The following is a 27623-nucleotide window of genomic DNA, read 5'->3' as shown; positions in this document are numbered from 1 at the left end:
ACTTTGGGGATGCAGCAAAAGCGGTCCTAAGAGGGAAGTATATAGCAATACAAGCTTACCTTAGGAAGCAAGAAAAATCTCAAATAAACAACCTAACCTTACATATATAGGAGTTAGAAAAAGAACAACAAAAGCCTAGGAAGAAAATAATAAAGATGAGAGCAGAAATAAATAATACAGAAACAAACAAACAAAAAACCCAATAGAACAAATCAATAAAACCAGGAGCTGGTTCTTTGAAAAAATTAACAAAATAGATAAACCTCTACCTGCCACACTTATTAAAAAAGAACAGAGAAAGGACCCAAATAAATAAAATCACAAACGAGAGAGGAGAAATAACAATCAATACCACAGAAATACAATCATGAGAGAACATTGGGAAAAAATATATACCAATAAATTGGACAAACTGGAAGAAATGGATAAATTCATAGAAGCATATAAACAACCAGAAATGAAACAGGAAGAAATAGAAAACTTGAACAGACTGATATCCAGCAAAGCAATTGAATCAATAATCAAAAATCTCTCAAGAAATAAAAGTCCAGGGCCAGATGGCTTCATAGGCAAATTATACCAGACATTTAAAGAAGAGTTAGTACCTGTTCTTCTCAAACTATTCCAAAAAACAGATGGTATCTCATCGTGGTTTTGATTTGTATTTCCCTGATACCAAGTTCGGTGAGCATTTTTTCATGTATTTGCTGGCCATTTATAAATGTGTGTTTTGCTATGAAGGATGTGGAGAAGATTAGAAAATAACTAAAGTGGGTGTTTTAAGGAGAATATGGAAAAAGAAGATGTATTTGGGAGAAATCTTTATAGTTAAGGAAACACAGCTTTGTTTTTAATGGGAAGGTAGGCAGCAAGAAAGTGGGAGAGTCAGGAGTGAAGTTCCTATCTCTTATTGGAGAAACTAAGTAGATGGTGTCAACAGCTGAGGGAGTTCATACATAAGTGAGAAGCATCTTATGAAGAATTTGACAATTTTTTTTCTCTAAATGATGCATTTTAGATATTTGGAGAGCACATACAAAAAATATCTACATGCAATTATTTGCATGTGTATTTGAGCTCAAGTATGGCCAAGACTGGATGCTGTCATTGACTGGCAGGGGGAAAATCATTTATTTTGCCTCTAGATGCCTAGATCTAGCATCTTTTATCTTAGTGTTAACAAACATCGAGTCCAAATATCACCTTAAATGTACTGAAAAGTTGATGTTCTTAGACATTTTTTCTCAGTGGGAAATTCCTACTTCATAATCCTTCCTAGGTGAAGTTGTGGCCTCATTCATCCTAACTATGGAGGCTTTGGAGGATAAGAAAAAAATAGTGGAAATGAGTAAAAGTATAGGAAACATGATCATTCAGGAAGCAATACAAGTAAGCAAATTTGGTGATGGATATTTAGAAATGATTGGGAAATCAGAGAAAAGGTAGAGAAAAGTGATTCATGTGGGTCTAAAAAAAAGATGGTTGGCACAATGATAGCCCTTGAAATATGTCAGCCTCAGCAATTGGTATAAGTAAATTAAAGATTGGGACATGTCCTTTGGGTTAATAACTATGAGATCATTTTTAACTTTGGAGGGAGTTAATGGTGTTAACTTTTTTACTTTAGGTAAAAAAGCAAAAAACAAACAAACAAAAACCCTGGCAGGAGCACAGTTTCAATTGCAGAGGTTAGACAAGTTAAGGTGAGAAGTTTTCCAGTCTATACTTGATATGGAGTTTCCTATTGTCCATTCGTCTGACCATAGATTAGAGCTAGTTCAGAGGTGTCTTGCCGCATCTGGATGCTTCTGCATCAGCCAACACCTCCGAAGCCACCAAAGTTAAAGTATGTTAGTTGGTATCCTGTTTCCTCTCTTATGAAATCTTACAGAGCCTAGTTCTTATTGCCAAAACAGATATAAGGTATAATAAACAAACATAGTTTAGAGACATCTTAGGCCTTAGATTTTAGCTCATCACTATGTAGTTTTGGGGTAACACTCTGTGAATTGGAGAAGGTTTAGGGATCTTAGTTAGGATTTCAAAAGTCCACCTCAGGTTTTGTAAACCTCAGGAAAGAAACCTGGATTTTGGTAAGATGACATGCGTTCAACTAGTCTGGCTATTAAACAGCTACATCTAGTCCCATGAATTGGACTGATCAAAGTTGTGGAAGAAAAAGGGTAGTTAGTGATGCAATACAGAATTTGCAATCTATTAAAAACTATTGTTGGAAAATTGGACACCAGAGCTATTGTTTTATGTAGAAGCAGCTCCAACTTTTTATATAGGAGTTAATTATGTAGGTGTTCTGATTATCATTTATGTAATGTCTAGAATCTTAGAGCAAGTCCACTGTTTTCATAATCAACTTGATTTTCTTCTTGAAAAGATACTAAAAGAAATAATGTATGAAAGCAATCAAATGCATGTAAAATTACATATAGATTATATTGCTGATCCTTATTTTATTATTCAGAATGTAAAATCTGGATAGGTTACCAGTACCTGGACTTGTGAACAATTAGTTGGGATCCTATTTATATAAGGCCCTTTGATTTTTTTTTTTTTGTTAAATAATGAATACCCAGTGGGGAAAAAAGGGCAAAATTTGGTGATAATTTAGAAAAAAATGTTTATACCATTTATTGTTAAATAAAACCTGTCAGCAAAATTAAAAAGTAGAAATTATTTAATCTTGAAAACTAAATATATGTACATTTAACGGGTCCTTATAAGAATAATTCACCAGGTCTTATAATAAGGTAGCATATTTAGACCACAGGTTAAACTCCAAAGGAAGTTGGAAACACTGTTACTCTAGTACCTTAAAAATCAAAAACCAAATTATCCATTTTTTTTGGAGTTGAATGTGGTCTTGCCTGAAGGTTCATATTCTGTAAATACATTATCAGCTTCACTTAGAGTCTTTAGAATGCAGTTGTCAGGCTATACGGTATTACAGAAATTTGAAGGGGTGATGATTGATACCTGAGAAATAGATATATGGGCCTTTATGAATGAAGTTTTAGAAAAGAAAGTGGTTCCTAGATAATGAAGAACAACTAAAATAAATTTCACAACTTCACTGCCATTAAACTTGTCTAACTTAATTTTTTAAACATTTATTTGTTTATTTTAGAGAGAGAGAAGCGGGGAGAGGCAGAGGGAGAGAGAGTCCCAAGCAGATTCCATGATGATCATTGAGCCCAATGTGGGGCTCGATCTCACTCTCCTGAGATCATGACACTCAACCGACTGTGCCACCCAAGTGCCCCAAACTTGTCTAACTTATGTAAATATGTGTCAACAGCAGGATACAAAATATGTTACAAAGAAAACAAAAGAAGAATCGTCTTAACAAGCAAAGTGATGGTTTTTGATTAATTATTGAACCAAATGGGAGTTCATTAAAAGTAGAAAGATAAAGAAAAAGAGGAAAAAAAGAAAACACACTCCGGGAAATTTTGCCTACTCATAGATTTTTTTTAAATGGATGGAGTCAATTGGAATCTTGTTTTTTAAATAAGATGATATGAAGCTTATCCGTGGTCTCCAGTGGGGAGCTAAGATTCTCCCATGTATGTTAATATGAAGAGTAAATACTCAGTTATTAGACTTTATTCAATCTTAGAGAGAGAAATTGAAAGGGGTAACAAAAATGGGACGTGGGAGTGGAAAATTAGTTTTATATGTATGGAAAAGTTTGATATAGATTATTAAAGGCAAAACATATTTATGGCTGAGTTTAGAGTAAAAGAAAATTCTACCATTATCTGGTTTTCTCTTTGGAAAACTGTAACTTGATAAGAGAGTCACATGAGAGAAAAAATAGAGATTTTTTTTAATAAGAAAAGAGGTTTCTGATCTTTTCACTGTCTTTTAACTTTTTTACCTCTTGAATCTTATAAATTATGGCAAACATTGAATCTCAAAAGGGAAGGATTTGTGTGTGTGTGTTACTTAAAGTGGAAGCATGGTAATCTAGAATACATAACAGAAATTGGGGAGAATGCTGAACAACTCTCATCAATAGATGCATGTGAAATGGGGAAGTGGACAGACTCAACCAACTGCAGCAAGTTCTAGAGGGGAGAGAAACAAGTCACATTTTACTTAATCCTAGGAAAGTAAACAGGAAATTATTTCAGTAAGTCAAGGGAGGAGGTAAAGGGGTTGTGGGCATCACATACCTTTGAAAATGTTTCCAGGACGCCTTGGTGGCTCAGTTGGTTAAGTGTCTGCCTTCAGCTCAGGTCATGATCTCAGGCTCCTGGGATGGAGTCCGGCATCAGGCTCCCTGAGCCTCCTTCTCCCTCTGCCTTCTGCTCCCCCTACTGGTGCTCTCTCTGACAAATAAATAAATAAAATCTTAAAAAGAAAAGTTTCCAGATAATGGGTGAAAAAAATCTGATCGGATGTAATATAGCAGTAGTGTGGGTCCGGAAAGATGATCTGACTATGTAGGTAGCACTTCATAGAAGCTTTGCTCACAAAAGTCACTTCTGCACTTTTATTTTTTTATTTTATTTTTTAAAGATTTTATTTATTTATTCATGAGAGACAGAGAGAGAGAGAGAGAGAGGTAGAGGGAGAAGCAGGCTCCCAAGGAGCGGGGAGCCCGATGCGGGACCCGATCCCAGGACTTTGGGATCATGACCTGAGCCGAAGGCAGACGCTTAACCATCTGAGCCACCCAGGCGCCCCAGTTCTGCACTTTAAAAGAAAACATTTCCACCCCCCAAAAAGAATAGCTATAAGACAGTTTTAAAACTTCATAAACTTAATCATATAAATAATTTAGAAGTTAGAAAGAAATCTCTAAAAGAGTAGTTAGAGTAAATTGGAATTTTGTCCTGTGAGGATGTGGGCTTTGCACGTATGATCTAGAATTGAAAGTTAAATCAGAATCACTTTTGTCTAAGATTTCGTTTGGATGCATGCCCATGAAATAATGTCATTCTAAGTTTCTAAATTTCAATTGCTTGAATTAATACCCAAATGGACTGACCCAGATGGAATCATTTTCCGTGTGAGGGTAAGAATATGATGAGGAGATGTACCACATCTTCAGAATTACACTAATTTGCTTATCTAAAATTTAAATTAAAATGACCCCAAATGGAAATTATCTAAACAATATACTACTGCTGTAGACAACAAAAAATAACTATGTCCTGGTTTTCATATACATTTTAGAAGAAAAAAATGTCAGATTTGTGCAATTTAATATAAACACCTTAGTCTTTGGAAACTATTTTCTAAGAGGCATCTTTATTTTAGAATTAGAAAGCAGTGAATAGAAATATGCAGTATTAACTTTGAATAAGAATTAATGCAGTAAAAAAATCTTTCCATTTCCCATAATGTGTTCAACATTTTTGTAGACAAATATGTACATAATGAAAGTTTTAATTCCTTATCACACAAAAAAGCAGCTGGGTTAAAAATAGAATATCAATCTGAACAAGTCACTGTACACTGCAAATAGAAGGGAAGTCTATGCTCTGACAGTCAGGTCTGGTATCTGAAGCTGCATAGACCTTGAATTTAATTGAATCAAATATGAAAGAGCATATTCCCCAGGCTTAGAGGTCAAGGTAGAAAGGTGCAATTTGACTTAACTTTTTGCACTTTTCCCCACCTAAGACGGTTCTTTTTTAAATGTATACTCCTTTAAAGGAAAAAGGGGATATTATTTTTAAGATTAAATGTCAAAATATTCATAACTTGCCAGAGCCATTCAAACTGGAAAGAAGACCCTAATAAAATCTCTATCAACTTTCATATTTCATAATTGCAGAGGCAAACAATAAGCAATGAATCTGACTAAACTCCAGCACTCCATTTGGATATACGTCATGGCTGACAGTTTAAGAAAATTGACTTAAGCTTTTCACTGACTATGTGCCAAATATGTGAATACCTTGAGTAATTTTATCCACTTACCATATTGTTTTTAGGCTTCCAATTATTAAAATTGCACAGATAAGAGGAAAAGTGAGAAATAATAAGACACCACACCAGCTGTGCTGAGCTATTTAGACTCACACAGCTTGAATATTAAATTATCTAGAAAGTGAAACTGTAATAAACATGAAAAGTATATTCTCTCAGAGACTCAAATGGCTGTTGGAATTAATAATGGTACTTTTGCACATTTCTGTAGTTAAGGGACAGATCATATAGTAGTACATACAACACAGATGGAAATGAATCCTTCGTAGGACATGTAGAACGAAAACGCTCGCTAAAGCACCAGATACTCACAAAGCTTTAACTAGACCCTGCTGTAAATTAAGAAATTTCGGAAGTTGTTTTGAATCTTAATGATCATCAGGGTATCAGCTTATTTAATACAAGGAAGTGATAAATTGTATTTATGCTCTGATTAAAGAATTGTTTTTGAAGAAAAGTATGATGACTAGCATCGTGCTAAAAAGGAATCTGAAGAATGGAATGAGTGACAGCGTCTTCCAAAAATGTCTAATTTACAGCAAGGGAGTAGTTTGGGCGCAGGAAGGATAACTGCAATTATAAAAAGGCAATACTGAAACTTCATTAGGCAACTGCTTAATCAAGTAGCAGCCGTAGAAGAGATAGCTCAATTAAAAATAAAATCTTTCTATAACCACGTTTGCTTGCTTTAGGATGAGTCTTATTTTAAGTGTCATTTTGCCCTTCCATTCGTATTTGTTTTCTTATGGTCTGCTGTGCTTTGTGTCAGTCCTCATACTCAGCAGAAGGAGATAACTGAGGCTGGTTTAGTAGGAGACCTGGGGAAATCAAACTGCCTAACTCTGACCCAGTTGAAGGTGTTGAATAAAAAAAAAAAAAAATAAGTGCCATGCTTCTGTATTTTCCTCATGTGAGTCCTAAGAGCAGTGGATTTCAAGGAACAGAAGGAGGAGGTGGAGGAGGAGGAAGAGAAGATGAGGAAGAAGCAGAAGAGGAAGGAGAAGGAAACAAAGAGGAAAAGATGAGGAAGCAAAGGAAGAGGAAGATCAGAAGGAGGAGGAGAAGAGAGAGAAGAGAAGACGTGTGGGTGGGTGGATTTCTCACGAGGACCCTGAGGAAGTGAGTGAACCATAGGTTCAGCAACAGGAAACTGAAGTGAAAGGGGAGAGAGGACTAGGTAGAATGTTGACAAGTGTATCATATTCTTAGTCTGGAGCGATCCTCCCCTGCTTCCTTGCATCCCAACTCCTTTACCCATTTACCCTGTTAACTCCACGCACTCTATAAATACCAGCACGGATGTGTCTTCCTCTAGGAAGACTTTCTTATCCCTCAAAGATAGGATAGATGATCTTACTGTATTCTTATATTTTTGTGCCCTCCTTAGATTTTACTTCCCTTAGGAAAGAGACTATGTGATCATTAATGTTACAGTGTTATAACCCCAGAAATTTTGTGCATTTTATAAATCATATATTTACTCATAAATGCCGTTAGAATAAGAGATTAAATAGTCTCAGAAAATCCCAAGTATTCATGTGGATCATTTATTTTCTTATGACTTTAGTGGAGCCATAATCCTCTCTAGATTTTTTTTTTCAAATTGCTTAATAGTTTTAATTTTAGAATAGTGTTAGATTTACAGAAAAGTTGGGAAGATAGTGTGAAGAGTTCCCTCATACCTCGATCTCGATCATGCCAGTTATTAACATCTTACGTTAGCATGGTGTGTTTGTCACAAGAAATAAACCCAATATTGATACATTTTTATTGAGTAAACTACATACGTTATTCAAATTTCCTTAGATTCTACCTTAATGTCATTTGTTTATTCCAGGATTTCATTCAGGATACCACATCACATTTAGTCATCTTGTTTTCTTAGGCTACTATAGACTGTGACAGTTTTTCAGATTTTCCTCATATTAGGTAACTTCAACAGTTTTAAGAGAACTTGGTCAGGTATTTTATAGAATGCCCCTGGTTTGTGGTTTGTCTGCTATTTTTTTCTCATAATTATACTGAAGTTATGTGTTTTTGGGAGGAAGATCATAGAGATAAAGTGCCATTTCATTGCCTTGATATGATTCACGTTCTCAATATAACTTACCACTGTTGATGTTGACCTTGATCACCTGGCTGAGGTAGGATTTGTCATAACTCCCCACTGTAAGGTTTCCCATTTCCATACTGCACTATTTGGAAGGAATTCACTATGCACAGCCCAAACTTTGTTTTTGTTTTAGATTTTTTTTGGGAATTTCAATATAGATAGTTGTGTTACCATGAATAAAGCCAGTTTTATTTTTTCTTTACAATTTTTATAACTTTTATTTATTTTTCTTGTTTTTCACACTAGGTAGGATTTCTAGTGTGATGTTGAATAAGAGTGATGAGAAAGGACATCCTTTCAGTGGTCCTGATCTTAGAGCACATGAGTTCAGTCTTTCACCACTAAGTACAATATTAGGCATAGGTTTTAATAAATTCTCTTTGTAAGATTAAGGGAATTCTCTTCTAATTCTAAAATTTTGCAAGGTTTTGTCATGTTAGGGGTATGAATTTTGTCAGCTACTTTTTCTGTAACTATTGATATGATCATATGATTTTTCTTATTTATTCTGCTAAGATGATGAGATATATTGATAGATTTAGGAGTGTTGAACTGGCATTGTTTCTTAGAATGAAACCCACTTGGCTGTAGTGTACTATTTGGTATGGATTTTAGTATCTCAGTTCATGAAAGAGTATAGTCTGTAAATTCCTTTCTTGTAATTATTTTATTTCAATTTTAGGGTGATGTTAGCCTCATGCATTTTCACATTCCACTGTTACACACGTACACATTTAGAATTGTTATATCCTCTTGAAGAGCATTATTGCCCGTATTTATCCCTGATATCTTCCTTGTTCTAAAGTCTGCTTTTCTGAATTAGTATACCTATTCATGCTTTCTTTTGAATAGTATTAACAAGGTATGTCATTCTCCATCTCTTCACTTTTAACCTATGCAAACCCTTATATGTAAAGGGATTCTCTTATACACAACATAAAATTAGTTCTTTCTTTCTTCTTCTCCTCCTCCTCCTTCTTCTTCTTCTTCTTCTTCTTCTTCTTCTTTTTTTTTTTTGGTTATCCATTCTGACAATCTCTGTTGTTATTGGTATATTTTGACCACTCTCACGTAAAGTGGTAATTGTTATAGTTGGATTAATATCTGTCCTCTGTAACTCTCCTATATTCATTGCCCTTTTAGTTTCTTTTTCTCCTCTTTTATTTTTTGGCCATCTGCTTTTAACTGAACATTTTGTTTCCATTTTTAACCATTTTTTAGGTTATCATCTATAGTTTTTTAAAAATTGTGGTCAGTTATCCTGGTGTTAAAATACATTGGGTAGGGGCACCTGAGTGGCTCAGATGGTTGAGTGACCGGCTCTTGACTTTGGCTCAGTTCATGATCTCAGGGTCCTGGGATCAAGGCCCATGTTGGGCTCCCTGCTCAGCAGAGAGTCTGCTTGTCCCTCTCCCTCTGCCCCTCACCCCTGCTTGTGCTTTCTCTCTCTCTCTCTTGCTCTGCTCTCTCTCAAATAAATTAAATCTTTAAAAAAATAAATAAATATATGGGATAAATCATGTAAATATACTTTCCAAACAATACGACACAGCTTCACATGTAGTAAGTACTGAAAGTACTTTATAACAAATATTCCATTTTCCTTTCTTTTGTGCCTTGTGACATTGTTATCATTTACTTAACTTATTTTTATACTATCATCCAATAAATAATCATTATTATGAATTTAAACAAATAATTATCTTGCAGATCAATTAAGATTAAGAAAAATACAATATTTCACTTTACCTTCAATTACTCTTCTAACATTCTTTGTTTATGTAGTTCCAAGTTGCCAACCTATTTCAGTGTTCTGCTTGAAGAAATTCTTTTAACCTTTCTTGCAGAGCTGGTCTGAGAGAGATAATCCCCTTACAATTTTTGCCTGGGAAAGCCTTTATTACTCCTCAATTTAGGAATGATAATTTCACTGAATTTAAAGTCTATGTTGGTGTTTTCTCTTTTCTTTATTTTCTTTTTCTTCCCTCCCCACCCCCCACCCCCCCAGCCCCTTAACACTTGAAGGATTCACTTCACTCTGTTTTTCCTTGCAGGGCTTCTGAAAAGAAAATAAGCCTACTGTAGTTTTTATCCTTGTTCCTGGATAGGTATGTTCCCCTCCCCAATATTCTGGTTTTCTTTAAGATTTTTTCATTGTCCATTATTTTCTACAGCTTAAATATGATATGTCTGAATGTTTTTGCTTTTGGAATTCATGGTGCATAGTGTCTCTGAGTTTCCTGGATCTGTGGTTTGATGTCTGCCAATAACTGTGGATAGTTCTCAGACATTATTAATTCAAGTGTTTCTTTTCTGTGATTTGCTTTTGCTTTTGCTTCTGGCATTCAAATTAAGGGTGCTACACTTTCTGATATTGTCTCACAGTTTTTGGATGTTTTTTTCTTTTAAAATTAAAAAAAAAATTTACATTAGAGTTTGAGAAATTTCTCTTGATCTTTCTTAAGTTCATCACTCTTTTCCATAGCCATATGCAGTCTACTGACGAGCTTGTTGAAGACATTTTTCATTTATGTTACTATGGTTTTGATTTCTAGCATTTCCTTTAGACTCTTTCTTAAAGTTTCCATCTCTCTATTTTACCTATCTGCTCTTACATGTCATTTAGTTTTTCCATTAGGACCTTTTACGTATGTCATAGTTTGTTTAAAATCCCTGTCTATAATTCCAACATCTGTATCAAATCTCAGTTTAATTCTGATGATTGCTTTGTTTCTTGGCTTGGATTGTAATTATTTTTTGAAAGTTCAACATGTATTGGGTAGTAGGAACTCAAGTAAACAGGACTTTAGTATGAAGATTATATTGATATGGGTAAAAAAAAATGTGCAGTGTTTTTATGTAGCTGTAGGTACCAGAATCTTTAAATTCCTCTCTTATCTTTGTTTTTTGTCTCCCCTCTTGAATCTGTTCCTTGTAGCTTTTTCAGTTATAACCCACTGTTGTTATTTTGGAAACCTGTTGGTGTTCCAGTAAGATGTGGGAGATAGGGAGCATTCTGTAATCTTCCAATTAAATCTGAGCATTTTAGTGGACTTTCTCAGGGCTGTAGCCTTCATAAATGTTTCCCCTTGGTTTTGCTCCCCCCAACCCATTCCCACTATTCTCTTACCTGGCTGCAGCATTTCTAATACTTTTTTCTGCAGCCCTGACCCTGTTGACTATGTTTTTTGTTTTGTGTTGTTTTATTTTGTTTTATTTTTCCTCTTAGGAATCACAGGAAGATTAGTGGGGATTGGAGTGGAAGATATTCCATTTGTCCAGTAAGAATAAGGTTTTAGAAGTGCACATTGTCAAAGCCTTTTCCCCTGGATAAAAGGCTTTTATTTCACAAGGGTTACGTTTTCCCTCCCCTTGCCAGAGCTATGTGGGGGCCTTTCTCAAATCCTCACAGGGGGAACTTGGCTGGAAGTTACTGGAGGAAAAATCTATGAAAGTGAGAATACCCAGCAAAGACTGTAGTTCTAAGAAGTTTGTTGATCTCTTACTAGTCCACACTCAGCCTCCAATGGTTCTTCAAAATTTCCATTCAATTGTTCTTACCAGTTCATGGCTCCAGCAGCTACTCCTCCAGATATGCAGATCTCTGATGCTGTATCTCTCTGAATGCTCCTGTCTCTCCAGAATTCAGGCGGCATCTGCCCTGTGAATTCTGTCTTTTGATGCAAGACATTACTTATTTTCAGTCTGTACAGTGTTTTTGTTTCTTTGTTTTTTTTGGTAAGGACAGGAGGAGAACTTTCAGACCTTTCACACCTTGGAGCTGAAACTGGAAATACCTTAGATTTATCTTTAGAAGGAGAAAACTCTCATTTTTCTTCATGAATAATAGCTGGTTCATGTATGTAACTGAAGAGCCAAACCCTATCTTTATGAATAATGACTTATCTTCAACTAACAGCCACAGGGCTACTTATAGGTGACGCCATGTTATCTCCAGATAGAGAGTAGTTGAAGATGGGGCAAAAATTAAACACCTTTTGTATTTCAAATGAAGTACCAATTTTCTTACGGAGTTCACAGGGTGAAGACATTTTCTCAACACCGTCAAAAATTATTCCTTTGATCTTTTCTTTGATCTCCCTTTTGATGTCAGAATGAACCATCTTGCTACTCATGAAAGGATTTTATAAGAAGGCTGAGGAATAAGAAATTAACTGCCTTCCATGCTTCCCAGAAGTGGTTCTTCAATGACAACTGTTAAATGTTAAAAAGGTTACAGTTCTTTCCTTCTCCACATCTACCTCACCCAGTAAATATTGTTTATTTAGTTAACTTCAAACCAGGTATTATTGTCTCCAAAAGCCAACATTGAATGCACTAATATGTTTAAGTGGAAAGCAGTGACTTTCTCTTACTAACTAGTAAAAAATATTAATAGCATCTCTTATGCTAATATTATAAAATATAGAATTAGGGGAAATGAATAAAATATAACTACATGAGAGCGTAAAGGACACAATATCCTATTTAAAAATGAGTCAAAATTTGGCACATATAATCAATATGCTTTCTATATCCTAAAAACTAGAATGTTGTCAAAATATTTATTTTGGTACTAGATTTTATGCTTTAGGTCATATGCTGTTAGAAGGCATAGATTTTCAATGGTCCTATTTATATATGTCCATACCAAAGTAGACCAAATACATACAGACTCTTTATCAATTGTTGAGTATGTGAGGGTATGGATTCTGGTCATACCTTTACTGTTTGTCACCAATTATATCTTCAAAGAATAGGAACAATTATAGCACATTTTTTATTTAGTATGTGCTCTGTTAATTTTTTATTCACATAGTTTTATTTTCATCTCATAACAGCCATGTGAGGGAAGTAATATTATTATCAGTATTTTACAGATGGCAAAAATTTGAGACTTGGATTTTGAACATGTGTTAAAGTCTACCCATTTAATAAGTGCTGAAGTGTAATCATATTTAATAATAGGCATAACCAAAATACATATCCTCATCTTCCAGTCATGTCAGTAAAGTAAATGACTTTAACTCTTCCAGATAAAGAAAAATAGTGCTACATATCATATGTTATCAGGGAAATGCAAATTAAAAAATGAGATACCACTACATACCTATTGGAACAGCCAAAAGCTAGAGCATTGTTTATTATCAAATGCTGCTATGGGTGTGGAGCAGCAGGAACTTTCATTAACTAGTGGTGGGAATGCAAAATGGTAAAGCCACTTTGGAAGACAGTTTAGTGGTTTCTTACAAAACTAAATATGCTCTTACAAAACTATATATGTTCTTAATATATGATCTAGCAATTACTCTTTGGTATTTACCCAAAGGAGTTGAAAATTTATGTCCGCCCAAGAACCTGTACAGGAATGTTTACAGCAACTGTATTTATAATTGCCAAAACTTGAAAATAATTATGATGTCCTTCAGAAAGTGAATAGATAAAAAAACTAACTTCAGACAATGGAATAGCATACAGTGTTAAAAAGAGATGAGCTGTCAAGCTATGAAGGACGAAACCTAAATGGATATTATTATTTTTAAAAAGTCATTGTGAAAAGGTTACGCACGGTATGATTCCAACTATATGATATTCTGGACAAGGCCACACTATGGAGATGGCAAAAATATCAGTGGTTGCTAGGGACCAAAGGGGTGGGGGATATTAGGCTGAGCACAGGGGATTTTTAGGGCAAGAAAAATACTCTGTATGATATTATAATGATGGATATATGCCATTTTATAATTTGTTCAAGCTTATAGAATGTACAAGGCAAAGAGTTAACGGTAATGTAAACTACAGACCTTGAATGACTATCAGTGGACACTGTGTGATGTGTCAATTTAGGTTCATCAGTTGTAACAAATGTAGCCGCTGGTGGGAGATGTTGATAATGAGGGAGGCTATGCATGTGTAGGAGCAGGGATACATGGGAAAACTCTGTACTTTTCCGTCAATTTTGCTGTGAACCTAAAACTGCTCTCCAAAAAGTCTTAAAAAATAAGAATGGAAAAGAAAGATGATTCTAGGTTTTTGATCAAGTAATAATAAATAGTAAGCTATAGCTAGTATTAGTCTTTTTCATTAATAAGTAAGCAAACCCATTTTCTCTTTATTTCTCTGGCTCTTAACCTTACCCTGGAATCCCTTACTTTTTCAAAGAGAAATTGAATTGCATTTCAGGTTCAATTATTTTATTTTTCACGCAGTATATGAAAAACATTGTCTTAAATTCAGTGTAACTGTAACTGTGGAAATAACTAAAATTTTATATTTGGAAAACATAAAGGTTTGTTATCATTAGAAATATTGATGTGTTTTATTTTCTTAAATTTTTATACATGCAAAATGGTGTAAGGATAATATTACAAACGTCAATAGGCTCAGCAGCCAGTTTAAGATATAATGTGTTATTATTTATTAGAATTCATATTAATTGAAATGTTATACACCAGACAATAATTTAAAATACACATTAATATTTAGAAACTAGTTTATTATTTTGACTTTCGTAACAAAGAAATGAATATGGGTTTTCATTCCCATGACTTGTTTAGATTTCTTTACACAGGGACATACTATTTTGTGTGCCAAATGTCGATTTGACTCTTCTTGTCAGTTTAGGAAATTACTGTTTAAAAATTTGCCATTGACCATCTGTTCCGTTGACAGAGTGGCAGTTGTTTCTATTTTGCTTTACCAAATCTTAATAATTTATTGGATAGTTTAATGACACTCATGGTGGTATAAAGATTGTTTGTTGTATTGGCTTGCTAGTTGGGGACCATAATTGTTTTCATAGGGAAAACCTACCTAATTTAATCCTAATATGATTATCTGTCTTCAGTCAGCCTTGTTCACATGCAGACAGGTAGAATTAATTATTTTTAAATGCATGTCTGATATGTACAAATTTTTAATTGGATACAAACTGAAGAAATGACACTTTATTTGTGAGTGAATATATCTATAACTTCTCTCCATATCTATATTTACATCTCTCGCTATTTTAAAATTATTTTTTTATTTTCTGAGAGTTTATCACAATATTTTAACAGTGTTTAGAAATGTAAACTGTCATGTAGACAATTCTCTGAAGAATGAGTTGATACATAACAATGAGAATTTCTTTCCAGAGTAAACTGAAATTTTACTTAACCACCAATGTTATTTTCAGGCAGTCAGTAGAATTAAAATTTGTACCACCTTTTAAAAATTTATAACTTAATTAACCATATCCCTGCTGAAATTAATGTATATAATAAGATTTATGTCATAGCTTTGTTATAAATCTGTGATGACTTAATTCAGAAAGTATATAAAATCATATAGCACAAAGTGAAAGTGTATTTCACACTAGTAATTAAATTAAATTAAAATTATAGGAATTTGCTTTTTTAACAGCAGAGATGTCTATTGATCTCTGCTTTAACATTTTTTTCAGTGTTAAAATTATGATTTTTATATAGTAAGGCTTTGAACCGTGAGGTCTTAATCACCCTTAAATATATAATGTGTTTAAATCCCAAACATCTAATTTGGTTTATTTTTGAGTCAGAGATGTTTTATGTATTCCCAACTATTTTTTTGCAGTCATGGCTCTGTCATATGGCCTTTCCATGACCTTCCTCCAAGTAAAAGTAAATTTGCTTTTCATTTAAACAAATACATTATCTGGCTTCCCACATATTATATTATAAGATTTCAGTTTAACCTTGGTTTCTCTTCCTTTCCTCATCTTTAAGTGATGATAAAAATAAAAACCTTGTAAAGCTGTTGAAAGGATTAAGATTTTAAAAAAATCCAAGGAAAGTGGTTTTCATAATGATTTACATGGAGTAAAATTTCAATGATTAGTATTATTTTGTCATAATTATGGTTTATATATTAAAGTACATATTATACATATGTCTGTGCTTCCCTGAAAACATAAAATAGTTGTATTCTTAATATTGCTCAGGGTGTATGGTTCCAGATGTATTGCCACTTAAAACTTATTGAGAGCTTGCCAGTAATAACATATATGAAAGATTTACCAAATAATATCTAGTCTATTTATCTTTCTAGATAAGAAAAGGCACATGTGTTTCATCTCATATGGAATCTGGGACCATTTAGTATTGGCTGTTTAGAGCAGTGTTGAGAAGGATTCTGAATTTAAGCTCAGTTTCAGAAAGAAATAGAATAGGTAAAAAGCATGTCCTGTGTATGTCATTATAATGCACAAATACTACAAAATGCAACCTTGAATTAAATTGGAAAAAAAAAATGGAACTACATACCTGAGTTCCCTTATTTGGGAAATGGAAGAGTTAATTTTGCCAATTTACCTATAACCTGATGCCTTCTGCACCAAAGAACAAGCATTTCCTAGTCCTAGATGACTCATTGCTATAATTATTGGAAAACAGTTTATGAGGACATATTTCAGTCATTTATACAATATTTAGCTTCATGAAAAGCCCAAGGAGAAATGTCTTTCTCATCTTATGGCCAGGAGTTACTGGGCTTATCTGTGCAATTAAATTGATCCTACAAATCCTGTAAATGCTGATAATTCCTCCTTTTTAAAAGTTTTTATTGTTAGAAAATTTAGAGATTTCTGGTTGTTACCATGCTAGCAAACATGTTAGGAGAGCTTAACAGAATTATTTCTGTTTTGAAACTCGATTCTTGACTACATTTTCTATGTCTTATGCTTGTCTGGCCTTTACATTTCATTCCTGATACTTTCAGTTATGATTTTATTTGTGCGTGTGTGTGTGTGTGTGTGTGTGTGTGTGTATGATCTTAATTTTTTTCCAGAAGAAGGCAGGATTTTTATAAATAAATGCACATTAATAAATTTAAAATGCTTCGGAATTTTAGTGCAGTTATTTTTCCTATAGCATGGGTTTTTATAACTCATACTGAAATTTTTGAGTACTTATCTTTCAGACACTGTTTGAAATGCTGGGGAACTGGAAAAGGGCAAGAAAGACACAAAAAATAGTAATAAAGTGATAGCAATTTAGAGTTAGTATTAGAAGAAATAAAGCAAACTTTGTAGGAATAACTGTGTATAAGTGACTATGTTTTAATTTCATAGCCATGGGTGCCAACTTGATTAAAAACAGATATGCTTGGCTGTGTTAATGGTTCTAGTAATAGTAAAACACTAGAAGAGGAAAAGAAATTATATTTGTGTAAAATGGTTTATCAACGTAAGTTTGTTGAAAGATGTTTATTTTTTGTAGATATAAAATTATGTGCATATTAAGAAAACACCTTTGTTAGAGGAATTACTAAGAGTGATATAATTTATTATGAGTATGAAAATCTCTACCTCTTGGTCTTTCTTGGTTTTCTTATTGAAACATTTTAACATAATTTTTGATACAATGCCGCTTTTAGGGATGTAACCATTATATCACAGAGTGAATGAAAGATCTATTTGTATGAAATATAATTGTCACCTTGGGATAATTCCTACTCAGGATAAAGATACTTATGGAGAAGGTAAAGGACTACGATATTCAATTTGCCAGTATAGTTTTTCCAATTAAATGATTAATCACTCAAATTATTGCTCCATTGTATTAGGTGTATTTAGGTCAGGTTTTTTTTGTTGTTAATTTTTAGCAGTGTTTTGGATTAATTTTAGGTTTACGGGAAAGTTGCAAAGATAATAAAGGAAATTCTCATATGCCTTTCATTCAGTTTCCTCTAATGTTAGTTAACATCTTACATAATCATAATACATTGTCAAAACTAAGAAATTAACATTAGTATTTTATTAACTAAATACAAACTTTATTCAGATATCCATTAATATCCTGTGTCTGCTCCAGGATTCAAGTATATTTCATTTAGACTTGAACCATTTTGAGGAAGTAGAGTGAGGATTTGAGAATGAGATTCATATCAGACAGACTTGGAGATCAAGTTCTAGTAATGACCTGCATAATGTATACCTTCAGACAAGTAGATTAATTACATTGAAACTCCTTTTCTTCATTTTCAAAGCAAATTGATATAGTGATATAGTATGTGATAGTATCTAATTCAGAGGCGTGTTGTAAAGACTCAATAAAATGATTGGAGTAAACAATTTACACATTGCCTAACATAACCCCTCAATAAATGTTCAATTTCTAGTGTGGTCTTAAGGTTTTTTCCTTTTTTTCTTTCATGAACTTTTAATTATTAGCTTCCAGCTTCCTAAGAGATTCCCAGATCATACAAAAATTTAAAATCTAAAAAAAAAAAGTTTAAAAACTGGCAGCATATAGTAAGATGCAGAACCATGGTATTAAGGTGTTGGGGCTGTGTGCAGCTATTGCCCCATTGATTTGAGAAAATATTCATAATGGTAGCAGGATAAATTGAGTAAAGCTTTTCAACTGTGTTATGGAAGTGCTGTCCATTAGGGATGTCTATTTTTATACATAATGACATTCAGTGAATGTGCATGAACTGCGAGCAACACTGGCAAAGTGGACTAGACTGTATAGTCCTATTGTGATGTTATAGAATTGACAATGTATGGTCCTCACGTACAACAGTGACTTCCTTAGTGATTTGGAGCATTCTCTCTTATTGTGTAGTGTGCTACTTAGGTGTTTTAAGAAAGTTGATTCCAAATGCAGCAGAAATTATAGTTTCTGAATGTTTTTAGATAATAGCTTCTTAAGTAAATCTGAGAAATAAAGGCTTAAATTAAATGGGATTTTGATTTTTTTACCTTATTTATGTTATGTTTTGCCTGCATAAAACCAAAATAAGTTTTTTAAAACTTAGTTTTCTAATGGTACACAGAAATGTTACTTAAAATTCCGGAATTTTTTTTAGTCTCACCTCAAACCCAAAATCACATGAGTTCTAAGAGTCCTTGACTCCTGCTGTGTAAATGTCAATGTTCCTTAGGTCAAAACTGAATAATCAAAACGTCATTCTTGCTATTTTATAAATGAAGTTGATGATGAAATTTATTCTTTCACACATACTATAGTGTTCTGTTGCAAATTAGAAAAAACTTATGAAGTAATTTTAATGTTTAAATATGGACTTGAATTATATCATTTTATCAGAGTAAAAACAAAATAATCACATATGATGTGGAGAATCACTTGCTGATTGTAATAACTTCATGCTTACTGGGTTTGAAGATTGTTTTATGTGTCTATTTGAAGGACAATATTGCAAACAATAGATGAAAGTTGCTACTGTAGGAGTGATCTAATAATGGTTGAAGTTAAAGAAAGAAATCATTATTTTATCAAAATAACTATTTCATTTATAATTCTAATATAACCACTAAATGAAAGACCAGTCCTTATTTATCTGCAATATTACTATTATGATAGCAATTTATTTAAAGATGCAGTTACAAGTTGAATCTTGGATTTTGTACTGCAAATTGTTCTGCATAGTGAATTGTAAGATTGCTGCTCTGAATAAAAATACATTTTGCTTTCCATAAAACTAGAAGTATTATTTCAGCATAGCTACCAATAATAAATAAATCTAGCTTTTTTTTAACTCATTCTTGTTTCATTTTTTTGCTTTATCACCATTAAATACCCTTATTTCATGAAAATCATGACAATGACAATTAAGTCATTCTCAACAACTGAGTAGTGCTTTGAAATAATGGGGAAGGTAGTCAGTCATAAAAGTAAAAGTAATATTATGAGGAATCACAGTATCAGGACAAAGAAGGCAGGAATTGGTGAGTTTATCTGGAAATAATGCTTTAGGAATGAATGAAACATGATAGTATAAAGAAATCGTAAAGAAACACCTAGCTAACTTATATACATTTAATTCACTCAATTATAGTTTGTATATTGGAAACTATCATCTCTAGACTACGGAAGGTAGATTACTCATTTACTTTTCTTATATACCTTTGTATTTTTCAAGTCCTACTTTGATAAATTATTGCTTTTGAAAGAAAATAATAATATCAAAGCCATTGTCCTTTCAACAAACAGGCATTTGTGATTATCTGTCAGAGATACTTTTGGAAAGACTCTTAAAGTTAGGAAATTGCATTACTTACTTAAAAAAAAAGTCTTTGGGGGCACCTGGGTGGTTCAGTCGGTTGAGCCCCTACCTTTAGCTCAGGTCATGAACCCAGAGTCCTGGGATCGAGCCCCACATCGGGCTCCCTGCTCAGCAGGGAGTCTGCTTCTCCTTCTCCCTCTGCAGCTGCCCCTGCTTGTACACTCTCTCTGTTTCAAATGAATGAGTAAAAAAAAAAAAAAAATCTAAAAAAAAGTCCTTGAATAGTCTGTTTTTTTTTCTGAATAATTACAGCAACAGAAAAAAAGAATTTTTTATGGCAATTAGTGATGCAGTTATTTATTCATTCATTACTGTATCTAGCATATTAGCATCAGTACTCTACCAAAGGCTGTGGGCACAATGGTTAAAAAAGACAAATCCTCTAGTCCTCAACTTGTTCACAATATGGAAGAATGGGGTTATGTGTTTAATAATTTAAAGTATTAAAGTATATAGCCACAATAAAATGTATCATACAAATATTGTTTGGTACTTTCTAGCTTGCTTATACATATATACCAGAAATAAAGATATGATACTCTCTTTAACCTCATTCACACGTACATTTTTTACTCCAGGCAAAACTATAGAGTCAGAAGTCTGTATAAAGATGTATGTGTATATATATATATATATATATATATATATATGTATATATAAAGAAAATGTATATATATATGTATATATATATGTATGTATATATAAAGAAAATATATAAAGAAATATAAATCTGATTTTTAGGAAGGAAATAGGAAAAGCAGAACTTGACTATAGCTTATTCACTGACATATTTAGAGTACAAGAAACAAAAGGGGAACTGTTAGCCTAGAACACAAGTTTTGGTAGTGCTTACCCAGGTTTGGAATCTCTGACCAGGTCAAATCATTCTTGCTCCATGCCACTTGTACTTCAGTGTCTTTCTTTCACACTCTGTAAATATGTCATCATTGTGATGTGCTAGGGCAGGGACTGTGTCTCCCTGACTCTTGCCTGCTGTATCTTTACACTGTAGCACAGTAACTAACAGAGAGTAGGCACTAAGTAAATATTCACTGCTTGATCAGTGACGTGTCTAGTTATAGTTTGATACCATTAGTACTAAAAATTGACCAGATGCTTTCCTTTGCTCTCAATCTGAGCTCACTCACACAAACATGATTAAACTATGTCTCCCTATTGGAATTGTTCAAGGAGAAAAAAATTTGAAAACCATATCATCTGCTAAATACTTAGATTGAAAGATGTTCTATACATCAAGCACTTCTGAATTTAGTTGATATAAAGCAGATGGAAAAAAAATGAAACATCTCTGCTTGCAAAGATGATTAAATCTCGTTTTGAATTTATGGAGTAAAGGACCAGCTCTGGAAATGTTCTAGCAAAAGGATTGTCATTCTTGACAGCCCTGATTCTTATACCAACTGTATCTCACCTTATACTTTTGGGGTCAATATCTATTTTGAGAACCTGAAGAAAGCTCTTGAAACTCTTGTTAGGGGAAAAAAACCTGTGCTTATAAATATGTATATATGTACATTTAAGTGTGTGTGTGTATGTGTGTGTGTGTGTGTGTGTGTTTGAAGGGCTTTATAAATGTTCTAATTGTAATCTACTGAACATTCCTAATGAAATATCTTAGAAAATATTGTTATCAGAAATGAGGCTAATTATTTTTAAGTTGATGAATTTCCCTTCAAAAACAATGATGCCACAGGACTGTAAAATACAATGTAAGTGTGAGGTAAGAAAGTTATCTTGTATATTGAGAAACTAAACAAGCCAATGTGAATAATCAAGAACAAGCATTTTCCATTAGCAAACTCTCCTCTTGCCAGCAGTCAATACCAACTCGAATGGTGATTCAGCTAGAAACAGCTTTTATAGGTTTTATTTATTGAATAATACAGATTGCATGATTAACCTGGGAAAGAAATAATTTAAGTTCAATGAATGTGAAATTTATTAAATAATTTGGGCATAGACAGCTGTTATAGGCTGAATTTATAAGTTGTTGTCCTAATTTCCAGTACCTCAGGGTGTGATTATATTCAGAAATAAGGTTTTTAAAAGATAAGTAAGGTGAAATGAGGTCATACGGGTAAGGCCCTATCCAATATGACTGTGTAAGAAGAGGAGATCAGGACAGACACAATGGAGGAAAGGTCATTTGAAGACCCAGGGAGAAGAGGGTTGGCTATAAACCAAGGAGAGGGGCCTTAGAATGAAACCAAACCCTATCAACATTTTGATCTGGGACTTCTAACCTCTAGAACTATGAAGAAATAGATTTACTTTGTTTAAGCTACCCAGTCTGTGGTTCTTTGTTATGGCAGCCCTAGCAAACTAAGATAATAGCCTTTCCTTTTTCAGATGAATAAACTGTTAAAGAAATAATCATTTTCGAGACGCCTGGGTGTCTCAGATGGTTAAGCGTCTGCCTTCAGCTCAGGTCATGACCCCAGGGTCCTGGGATCAAGTCCTGCATTGGGCTCCTTGATCAGCGGGGAGCCTGCTTCTCCCTCTGCCTACAGCTCCCCCTGCTTGTGCTCTCTCTCTCTGACAAATAAGTAAAATTAAAAAAAATAATCATTATGAATATTAATAGAGAATCATTACGTGATTTGATCTATCTCTTCAGATATTTCAGGAATCAGCCTAACATGTGCTTGCTTTTGATGGAATAGTTACAAATTGTGAACAATGTTAAATTCTACTCCCCAGTTGAAGTACATGTATCTAGCCAACAACCCCTCCTAAGAATCTGAGGAATATGGTTGATCCTTTCCTTCATTGTGATGGTTTCCTTTACAGTGGCAGGTTTCCCTTGAATACAATAACCAGAAACATGCTGAGAAATGGAAAAGGAGGTTTATTTCTCTAACCAAGGGAATAGCTTTCTTTGTGCAAGGGAAAGGCAAAATATTACCATAGAAATTGACTAGAAAAGATTGCTAACCTTCTTTAAAGTCTCAAAACTACTTTCTTCACTATTTTCTTGCAAATCTTTCAGACAAGGGGGAATAAAGAGAACTTTATTGGTTTGCAATTTTTCTTTAGATTTGCCACTTTGTGTTGTTTTAAGTCTGTCCTCTAACTTATTTATGAAGGTGTCTTGAATTATTTGTATCATTCCATTTGCCTACGGTCTACTCACATTATTTCAAGGTTACTCTCTCTGCATTCATTAATGTTTGTGTTCAGAATAATCATTTTTGATTTCCCAGTTGTAGTCAGAGGCTGTAGCATTTCTTGTCTTATTGTTTCACATTTCTCTAAGTTTTATTTTTTTTTAAGTAACTGCTAAAGAGGTTGAAAATAGCAATGATTATAGGCTTCTCTAACACTGTTTATCACTTAAGAAAACATCTTCAGCTACCAGACATTCCAGTTACTTTATATTCCCTTCAAGGAGTATATTCCGAAGAATATTTTATCAAGTTTCCAAATAGATTGAAAATCTACATTTAAAGTTTAATCCATGAATTGATTTAACAAATATTTACTGAATACCATTTTTTTGCATGAGGTACTGGGTCATCAACTAGCAACGGAGGAAAACTATCCCAGTCTCTGCCCTCAAAGAACAAAACAACAGAAAGACAACAACAAATTGGCTGCCAGTATTTTCAATTAGGGTGTAACTCTTGAATTGTCTCACACCATTGAAATATAGAAAGTGACTTTTCCTCAGTCATCTCTTTAACCTTTTGTTATTAACGTTATGAGCTTTCATAAAAGTAGCCCGATTTAGAGTTGTCTTGATTTTCAAAATATTTGCAGCATAAATACTCTAGTTTCACTATAGTTGCTTGATATATAATCATAATAACATTTACTTCCTTCATGGAAAAATGGAGAATATAATGCCTATCTTGTGGACTTTTATTTGGGATAAATGATATTATATGTGTGTATATGAATATATGTGTGTGTGTGTTCCTGCACATTCACACAGTATATAAATGATGCTCCGGTAAATGTTAAGCAACAAACTCTCTAGGAGAAAAAAACCCTGATAATGTAGTATTACTGATTTTCATGGTATTAGAACTCAACATGAATGATTTCAAGTTATCAGTGTGACATCTACCAGCTCACAAAATCTCTAGAAATCTAACAGTTGGCTTTGGGGATCCAGTATAAGCCAGGTCTAACACAACATTGCCCTATGATGTAGCTACTTAATACCATTGTGACACCCTAGAGGTTTGACAAATGGTAGTTTTTTTATTCATGTCCAAATTATGTACATGTTTGAGAAGAGAAAATACACTAAAAGTTATCTATTCTTTGTTTATTAATTATGATATGAAATAGATTCTTTTCTGGTTACTCCCAACAATGGTTCCTTATAATGGAGGGGGTGGGTGTGGGGTGGAGAGCATTAGAAAAACATATTTTTCAATGATTAAAAATAATGTGAAAATGATCTCAATCCTTGAAGAGTGCAAAGTTGATAGATATTCAATCACAGCTATACTTATTATTAAGTATAATTCCCAGCCCAAAAAAAAAGTTTTAGCAGAGTTTAGTTTTTTCTTTTTATAAAGAAAGATTTTATAAAGATTTATAAAATCTTTTCCCAAGATTTTATACTCTACCCTTTTCTAAGTGCCATATGAAACAGGTTATGGGTTAGAACCATTTGATAACATCATCAGTAGTACAAACACCATTGTATATAGTTATATGGCTAGAAGAAGGATGGGCATTTGAGTTTATGTTCAAGCAGATACAAAGTAATAGTAACAAGACTTCATGTAAGAAACAGGCTGGGTAGGAGGCAGAGTCAAAGAAAAACTGACAATTAAGAAAGAGAAAACTGTAGGGGAAAAGACAACCTAATTATTTTATCGTGGGACTTTGTTTTCCTTAAAAATATGCTTGGAAAAAATTCTAAACTAAAAGAAGCCAACAGGCCATGTGGAGAAAACTGTATTATTATCCCTTCAAGATACACTTGTGTGTTTATAAATATGTGGGTAATAGGAATGAGGTGAAGAGGTTTCTGCTAACAGAGAGCCAGTTTGGCTTCCAAGCTATAAACTTTTTCTGGCAGATTTAATAGAAGCAGAGGTTAGCAATTTAAAGTTTTTCATCGTGTGGAAAAAGTCAATCCAAAATCCTGTACTGGGTTGGGAGAGGACCATTGGAACATGGCAGGAGAGCAGGGAGCAGATCACGTGTTACTTAGGTCTCAGTTTGTAGATTTCCTTCTCACAAACATATTCCCTGAACATCTTCGTCAGGTGTCCCTCATATATGGTCCCATATAAATCCTGTATTTATTGCTCCCATTGATTAAACTATTAAGATTACCTTTTAAATAGTGTGTGTCCTTTGTTGGAATGAATTCCTGGGGAGAATAAGGTTGCACATGTGAGTATGGATGGAGGTTGTTTCTAAACAAGATTTGAGTAGACAGGTCAGTAGAAAGTCTTAAAATTCAGCTCTCTTTTCCCCACGTTACCTTGTGGTGTTCATTATCTCTCTCTTTGTAAATATATGCAGCCACTAATGCTCATGTCTGGGAGATAATAGGACCGCACAAATCTCTGTTGGGGTGAGGAGCTGATGAAAAAAGTATTGCCCTTAAACATTCATTTCCGTATTGTGTTCCCCTAGAACCCAGGGCTCGTGTATTAAAATTTAAGTGCCTTATCTACTCTCCTTCCTGCTTCTTCCTCATGGTCTAAAGGCAAAACCCTATCCTAAGGTTTTGACTGAGAGAGTAATTGGCAATAGTTCTCTGATGCCTGGGACACACTGCCTGAAAGACTATGCTTTAGCACTTCTTAACTCACTGGAAGGGCCAAAAGCTAGACTACGCTCTCTTTTAACCCTTGCATGACATTTACCATTTACAAAGTAACTGATGCCTTAAGGAAATGTGAGCTCACACACAAAACTCCTAGACAGACATTTCTGGAGTGTAACCAATGTATGAAAGACACATATGCCAATAAGATTATAATTGATAGAGTCTTTTCCGGTTAATGCGGCGTGAAGAACCGGGAGCAGCAAAGTCTCCCGCGACAGCCTGTACGAGGCGGTGCAGGAAGTCCTGCACAGGAACCAGCGCAAGCGCTGGAAGATTTTGGAGATGGTGGAGCTGCAGATCAGCCTGAAGAACTATGACCCTCAGAAGGACAAACGCTTCTCAGGCACCGTCAGGCTTAAGTCCAGTCCTGGCCCCAAGTTCTCTGTATGTGTTTTGGGGGATCAGCAGCACTGTGATGAGGCCAAGGCGGTGCATATTCCCCACATGGATATTGAGGTGCTGAAGAAACTCAACAAGAATAAGAAATTAGTCAAGAAGTTGGCCAAGAAATATGACGCCTTTTTGGCTTCAGAATCTCTGATCAAGCAGATCCCACGAATCCTGGGCCCAGGCCTGAATAAGGCTTGCAAGTTCCCTTCCTTGCTGACCCACAGTGAGAACATAGTGGCCAAAGTGGTTGAAGTGAAGTCCACCATCAAATTCCAGATGAAGAAGGTGCTGTGTCTGGCAGTGGCTGTTGGCCATGTGAAGATGACAGATGATGAGTTTGTGTACAACATCTGCTTAGTGGTCAATTTCCTGGTGTCCTTGCTCAAGAAGAATTGGCAGAACGTCCGGACTTTGCACATCAAGAGCACCATGGGCAAGCCCCAGCGCATGTACTAAGGCACAGTTCAATAAATCCTAGTGCTACCCTTAAAAAAAAAAAAAAGATAATAATTGATAGAGTTAACTAAAGAGATGAAAGAAAAATTTAAAATAAGTGTATCTGATGTATAAGTATATAAAACAGGAGATTAGTATGTAACAAGAAAAAAAATCTTTAAAGAAGAACTAGGTAGAAATGTTAAGTCTGAAAAATATAATAGTTTAAAATAAAATTGTTGGGGCACCTGGGTGGCTCAGTTGGTTAAGCGTCTGCCTTCGGCTCAGGGCATGATCTCAGGGTCTTGGGATCAAGCCCCACATCAGGCTGTGCTTGCTTCTCTCTTTCCCTCTGCCCCTCCCCCGCTCAGCTCATGCTCTCTCTCTCTCTCAAATAAATAGTCTTAAAAAATTGTTTAAAAAACACAATAAATGGATATATATCAAAGAAGGTATAACTTATCTTGGATATTCTCTTTTTCCCTCTTCTAGATCCACTGTCCAATTATCCATCTTGTTCTTTTTTTATAAGGTTTTTTTAAAGATTTTTATTTATTTATTGAGAGAGAGAGAGAGAATGGTAGAGAGAGAGTATGAGAGGGAGGAAGGTCAGAGGGAGAAGGAAGCTCCCTGCTGAGCAGGGAGCCCAATGCGGGACTCGATCCCGGGACTCCAGGATCATGACCTGAGCCGAAGGCAGTCGCTCAACCAACTGAGCCACCCAGGCGCCCTACCCATCTTGTTCTTATGCCATGAATTATACCTCAAGAAAAAAATCCTGCCCTCCTACTTTTTGTCAGAATCAGTCAATGGGTTGCACTTTGGGAGATCAGAGAAAGAAGAGATCATTCATTAACC

At 34.3% G+C, this 27623-nt stretch overlaps 1 pseudogene; it reads left to right on the top strand.

The window, feature by feature from the left end:
- Positions 1-1308: 1308 nt before the first annotated feature.
- LOC114215531 (large ribosomal subunit protein uL1 pseudogene) lies at positions 1309-26786 on the top strand (annotated as a pseudogene).
- Positions 26787-27623: the final 837 nt, after the last annotated feature.

The sequence above is a fragment of the Eumetopias jubatus genome, unplaced genomic scaffold (assembly GCF_037043125.1).
Source record: "Eumetopias jubatus isolate StellerSeaLion01/CBP00866 unplaced genomic scaffold, mEumJub1_p1.0 scaffold_4, whole genome shotgun sequence".
NCBI lineage: Eukaryota > Metazoa > Chordata > Mammalia > Carnivora > Otariidae > Eumetopias > Eumetopias jubatus.
This window is presented reverse-complemented; position numbering and strand designations above follow the sequence as displayed.